Here is a 6,029-nt window from a genome sequence, read left to right on the forward strand (position 1 = left end):
GGTAACCTGACCGAGATACATGACGGGAAGGGGAGAGAAAAAAATGGGGGAAAGATGGAGTTTCGGGGAGAGTGATAATGTGGGGGAGGGAAAGGGAAAGGTGAGGTGATGTGGTGAGAATTAGAAATGTGGAGGAAGGAATGTGGGTTTATGTGTGAGAGAGAGAGAGAGAGAGAGAGAGAGAGAGAGAGAGAGAGAGAGAGAGAGAGAGAGAGAGAGAGAGAGAGAGAGAGAGAGAGAGAGAGAGAGAGAATGTCAACGTCGAATGTAAAAAAATACTGCTGGAAATAAGAGTTTAAAGGAGTTTCGTATAAAAGAGGAGATTAAAATTAGGATATTGAAAGTCATAAAGATTCAACAGAACGAGAAATCAACAAGATACGATAATAAAATGTAAAATACTTGATTCTCTACACACTCCTTCTTGTCCTCTTCTACCTCCAACTCCTCCTCCTTCTCTTCTACCTCTTCCTCCTCCTCCTCCTCCTACACGAAGTCGAGGACCACTTAGCCAGCAAAGGGATCGACTTGCATCTGCTCAGACGGTTGGCGTTTAAATCTCTAACATAAAAGCTCTGATCTGGTTCCCGCGGCTATAGAGAAAACTGACGTGCTGGTGACGATTGTGTTTTGTTTTCAACCCTCCCTCTCCTCTCGTCCTCCGCCTCTTTCTCCTTTCCTCAGGCGGGTATTGACAGGACTCGATGGCGCCTCACCGAGTGCCCTGATTCTAACGACGCCTCTCAACACCGCCGGCAAAGACGCCCACCTTGGAGAAAGCCTGGTCGCCTAACTGACTCAAGGGAGGTACGAGTGACTGAAGCAACGATGGTCTGTAACGTCCTCGTGCATCTCATGAAGGTGTTTGAAGTCAATGAAAAGATCTACGAAGAAGTTCTAATACTTTTTGGAGTTTTGGGGATATGAAGTTATGAGGGAATAAAGGATTGTAAAATAAGAAAGACAGGCTATGGAAGGAGTCTATGATGAGGTTCTTATCGTTTCTGAAGTTATGAGGATATGGAGTTAAAGAAATGAAAGGTTTGATGATAAGAAAGGTCTTAATCAGAAAAATTAAGATCATTTAAGCGATGGATGAAGGTTTATGAATTTTAAATTCCTCAAGCTGTTTTAAAGGTAGGAAAGAGGTTTTAATTGTATTTAAGGTGCCCAAATTGATAAACAATAAGAAAGAAAGGGTTGGGAAATGATAGTCAGTGTTTAAGTTAAGAAAAAGACCGTTGCTTCACAAAAACTGCAAGCAAAGATGTTTAAAGATAGAAGGTGAGCAAGAGAGAGAAAAAAAAGGGAGAGAATAATTAAAAGGACGTGTGGAATGTCAAGAGAAGTTATCAGCGAGAATAAAGAGGGTTACGGGGAGGTGAGAGCGCGGAGGGGTGAAGGGAACGAAAGAGTGAGGGAGGGAGGAGGAAGGGAGGAGGGAGACAAGAGAGATCACAAAGTCAGAATCTCTCGCCTCTACCTACTTGATACCGGAGTTTAAACCTGGACAAAAGGGGAGAGGACGTGGAAGGGCTGGCGTGGGAGGGCGTGGGAACCCTTCTCGAGCGTCAACAACCACGAATCGCCCCTCCAACGCGACTCCTGAGGGCGGGAGGGAGCGAGAGGCCGCGGGAGGGGAAGGCGGAAGGAGGAGGAGGAGGAAGGTAGTTAGGAAGCGGGTAGTCGCGGGATGAGAATGGGGTTGGAGGAAGGAAAGGAAAGAGAGAAGGGAGGGAAACTGTAGAGGTGAGGGAGTGAAGGTGGAGAGAAGGATGTGGTTGTTTCCTACAGCCTACAGAAAATTGAAAAGAAGGCCTCAGTATAAAACCCACTCACGTAATTCCCACTCGCTAAGATTCCTTCGTAAAAATGTCACCTAAAAATTTGTCACATTACAAATTCCGCCAAATTAACGTAATGAAATGTTCGTTTAGGAAACTTACTTAGAGGAAGCGTAGAGTACTTGGTTGATAAGACTTACACTGCCACGAGTTGGATGCCCAGCGCTGTGTTCCCTCGCTGCTGTGGAAGAAGAAAAATTAATGAAAAACGAAGTTGAAAGCAAATACGTATATTGTTGGGGAAAAAAAAAATGCGTACATTAGACATTCACAGCTCCATTTTCAGTGTGTAAGGAAGTGCAAAACAAAGTCTGCAGTATGAAAGTTTAGGAAAAAAAAATCATGTTTTATATATATAATTTAAATGGAAATGAAAAGAAACATTAATTTATAGAATTCATTACAGTAAAAAGCTAAATAGGAACTCTGTCTCTGTATTTGACTTTATCTGTACGTCTGTACCACTATCACACACACACACACACACACACACACACACACACAGACACACACACACACACACACACACACACACACATATATACAGAAAGCACATGCAAAATAATATACTCGCTGATGGATATGAAGCATTTGAGAGCGAGGCACCAAACATATTGAACACATGAGGGGTGAGAACAGGAGAGGAAAAATAAATAGCGTTTACATAGAAAGTATGAGCTATGGCTTTGAGGGAGGGAGAGGGAGAGTGGGAAGGGAAATGGAGGAAAGAGAGGGATGAGGGAAGGGAGGAAAGGGATGGAAGAGAGATTATGGAAGGAGAGGAAAGCAAAACGTTAATATAAATGGCAGAAGGAGAGAGAGAGAGAGAGAGAGAGAGAGAGAGAGAGAGAGAGAGAGAGAGAGAGAGAGAGAGAGAGAGAGAGAGAGAGAGAGATTACAAGAGAATGATGAAGTGATAGTGATGGAGTCATTTCACCAAGCCTTTTAATCGAGCCATTTAACACGGCTATTCCAAAGCTCATTTTCTGGGTGATTTAAAACACTTCACGCCTGGAAATCTTGAGAGAGAGAGAGAGAGAGAGAGAGAGAGAGAGAGAGAGAGAGAGAGAGAGAGAGAGAGAGAGAGAGAGAGAGAGAGAGAGAGAGAGAGAGAGAGCAGTTACGTACATTACCAACGCAGTTTATCGTTGTGCACAGTAACTGTCTCTCTCAGGCTAAGGGGAAGAGGAGGAAGAGGAAGAGGAGGAGGAAGAAGAGGAGGAGGAGGTGTCGGAGGTTGCGGGGGGTCATAATAGTGGCTCTCCTCCCCTCCCCCCTGTCGTGCCAACCTTTGAGGCGCCGAGGTTCCCATAATGCACCGCGCCTCAGGGTGATGGGCGTGCGAAGGGGGGAGAGAGATGGGGGAGAGAGATGGTAGGGAGGGAGATGTGGGAGGGAAGAACGTTACAGAATGCGATCTCTCTTATCTCCCTTCTCTTCCTTTTCTCCCTCTTCCTACTCCGCCTCTTACTTTTCTTTTTTTTTCAGTCTACCTCTTCGTTCATGAGGAAGAAAACTTTACACTACAAGAAAAATATATAATAGAAACTGAGATCTGAGAAGACAACTGAAGACAAGATAAGCCACGAGAGAAGAAATGGGAGACGAACAAAAGACGAAACTGATAAAAAAAAGAAAATGAAGAAAGAGAAGACACAAGAAAAGACATTAAAAAGAAGAGGTAAAGAAGAAAGAAAAAAAAACGTTGATCATAAAAATAAACGAGAAGAAAAAGAAGAAAAACGGAGAAGAAAAAAAAACATCCCTATCACCTCCATTACCTTCACTTATACCCTTCCCCTTCCCCTTATACCTCCCTTACACTAACCACCCCCTTCCTCCCTCGTCCCATCACCCCTTTCACGTGGATAGGAGGATTTTCCCGCCAAAAGTGTCAACGGAACAAAGGACGATCGAGGTGAGGCGTCCGGCACGGGTCAGACACTCCATTAGAGGGCCATTCCTGGGTAATTAATGTATTGGGGCCCTGGAATCACCGCGGCGGGACCACTTAATTGACTACAGAGGGAGGGAGGGAGGGAGGGAGAGAGGGAGGAAGGGAGGGAGGGAGAGTGAGAGAGGGAGGAAAGGAGGGAGGGGCAAGAGGGGGTTGGATGGACGGATGGAGGGATGGAAGCTGCGGTGTTGAGTTTTGCCTGCGGTGCGTCTCTCTCTCTCTCTCTCTCTCTCTCTCTCTCTCTCTCTCTCTCTTGCACCCTAGCGGTCGATGGGAGGTACGGCGCAAGCGATTCTCTCTCTCTCTCTCTCTCTCTCTCTCTCTCTCTCTCTCTCTCTCTCTCTCTCTCTCTCTCTCTCTCTCTCTCTCTCGCTTCTCTTTACTGGTGACTCCTTTTCCCAAAAAGTTCTTTCCTTTCTGTCTTTTCTTCCTCCAGTTCCTCCTCCTCCTCCTCCTCCTCCCAAAATGAGGTAGCCGCCACAAGACATTACGAAGGATTTATCACTCTCAGCCGAGCGCGAAATTAATTTGTTTGCGTCAGTTTTCCTGTCGCTTTGTTTGCCTCAGTTTACTTTAATCCCGCGGCGCATCAGTGGCGGGCGTGAGGCGGGATAGTTTGTCTGTTTTGTTTGTGTGGTCTGTAAATTTTCTGCTGGAATAATAGGGGTGAAAGGAGAAAGGGAAGGGGGAGAGAGAGAGAGAGAGAGAGAGAGAGAGAGAGAGAGAGAGAGAGAGAGAGAGAGAGAGAGAGAGAGAGAGAGAGAGAGAGAGAGAGAGAGAGAGAGAGAGAGAGAGAGAGAATGACAGAAAAACAGACATAGAAAAGTAAAAAAAACTAATACTTTAAGAGAGGCAGATAGGCAGAAAGACCGAAAAAAACAAGAAATTAATGAATAAATAGAAAAAAATAAGTAAACAACAGGTAATATATATATATATATATATATATATATATATATATATATATATATATATATATATATATATATATATATATATATATATATATATATATATATATATATATATATATATATATATATATATATATATATATATATATATATATATATATATATATATATAACATTCATAATCATCGTCGAAGAACACACAAAAAAATAATGACAAAAATCCCACCGGTTGAGTGCTTAGATTTTCGTTGCAATCAAGGGATTAGCTGCACGTGCCTCAAGCTCAGGTAAGGCTCCACACCTGGCACCTGATTGTGTCACGTCACTTCCGCCTCACACGTCACACGGGTCAGCTGCTCTCCCTCATTATGGCAGTAAATCCCCCTCTTCCTTCTCCTCTTCTTTCCCTTTCTCTCTTTTCATTTTGTTACTTAGTTTTCGTATCAATTTTTTCGTATCTTCTCTGTCATACTCAGAGAGAGAGAGAGAGAGAGAGAGAGAGAGAGAGAGAGAGAGAGAGAGAGAGAGAGAGAGAGAGAGAGAGAGAGAGAGAGAGAGAGATAATCACCTTATGTGTCTTGTTCATATTCCCCTATTATATTTAGTCATCATTATAACCTCCCTCTCTCCCCCTAACGTCACCCTCCCTATTATATCTAGCCTCCCCCTTAGCCTCCTCCTTCTCTAACAGGCCCCTCCCTCTAACGCTCCCTCAATGAAAAGCAAGGAAAAAAAGGGAAAACAGGAAAACATTGATTACGAACAAAAACATTTAACTTGCGGTCAGTCATATTACGTTCCTCCTGCCTCCCTTCCTTCTCCCCTCTCCCTTCTCTCCTCTCCTTCCCTCCCTTCCTCCCTACCCATCTACTTCCCTTTCTCTTCCCCTACTTACCTACCCTCTGACTTCCCTACGGCCCCTTCCCTCCCATCCTCCCCCTTCCCTCAAAATGCCCGGGGTGACACATAAATAACTGCCAGAGGGAAGGGAGAGAGAGAGAGAGAGAGAGAGAGAGAGAAGGGAGAGAAGGGAGGGACACTTCTCTCACCCTTAACAGATTTTCACCCTACCACGAATTTCGGGACCCATTCTGGAGACGGGATAATGGGTGATATAAAATGGGAATAATGACAATGGGTTGTGACGCTCGCTGGGGGCTTGGCTATGGGGTGACGGGGCGTGACGGAGGACGTGTGACGGGGCAGGGGCGTGAATGGAGGGTGTGTGGGGACGTAACACCTCGGGGCTCTGGAGAACTGCGCTGTGACGGTGTTATGGTGTTATGGTTTTAATAGTTAATGTGTTGTGATGTT

The 6,029-nt window shown here is 44.6% G+C and overlaps 1 long non-coding RNA gene across 1 annotated transcript in view; it reads right to left on the bottom strand.

Moving 5' to 3' along the window:
* Positions 1-349: 349 nt before the first annotated feature.
* Positions 350-6,029, bottom strand: part of LOC135116060 (uncharacterized) — a 52,740-nt gene continuing 47,060 nt past the window's right edge. The window contains exon 2 of the long non-coding RNA XR_010276156.1: positions 350-2,025. This is a non-coding gene — a long non-coding RNA (uncharacterized LOC135116060). The remainder of the gene's footprint in view (positions 2,026-6,029) is intronic.

This window comes from Scylla paramamosain, chromosome 30 (assembly GCF_035594125.1).
Source record: "Scylla paramamosain isolate STU-SP2022 chromosome 30, ASM3559412v1, whole genome shotgun sequence".
NCBI lineage: Eukaryota > Metazoa > Arthropoda > Malacostraca > Decapoda > Portunidae > Scylla > Scylla paramamosain.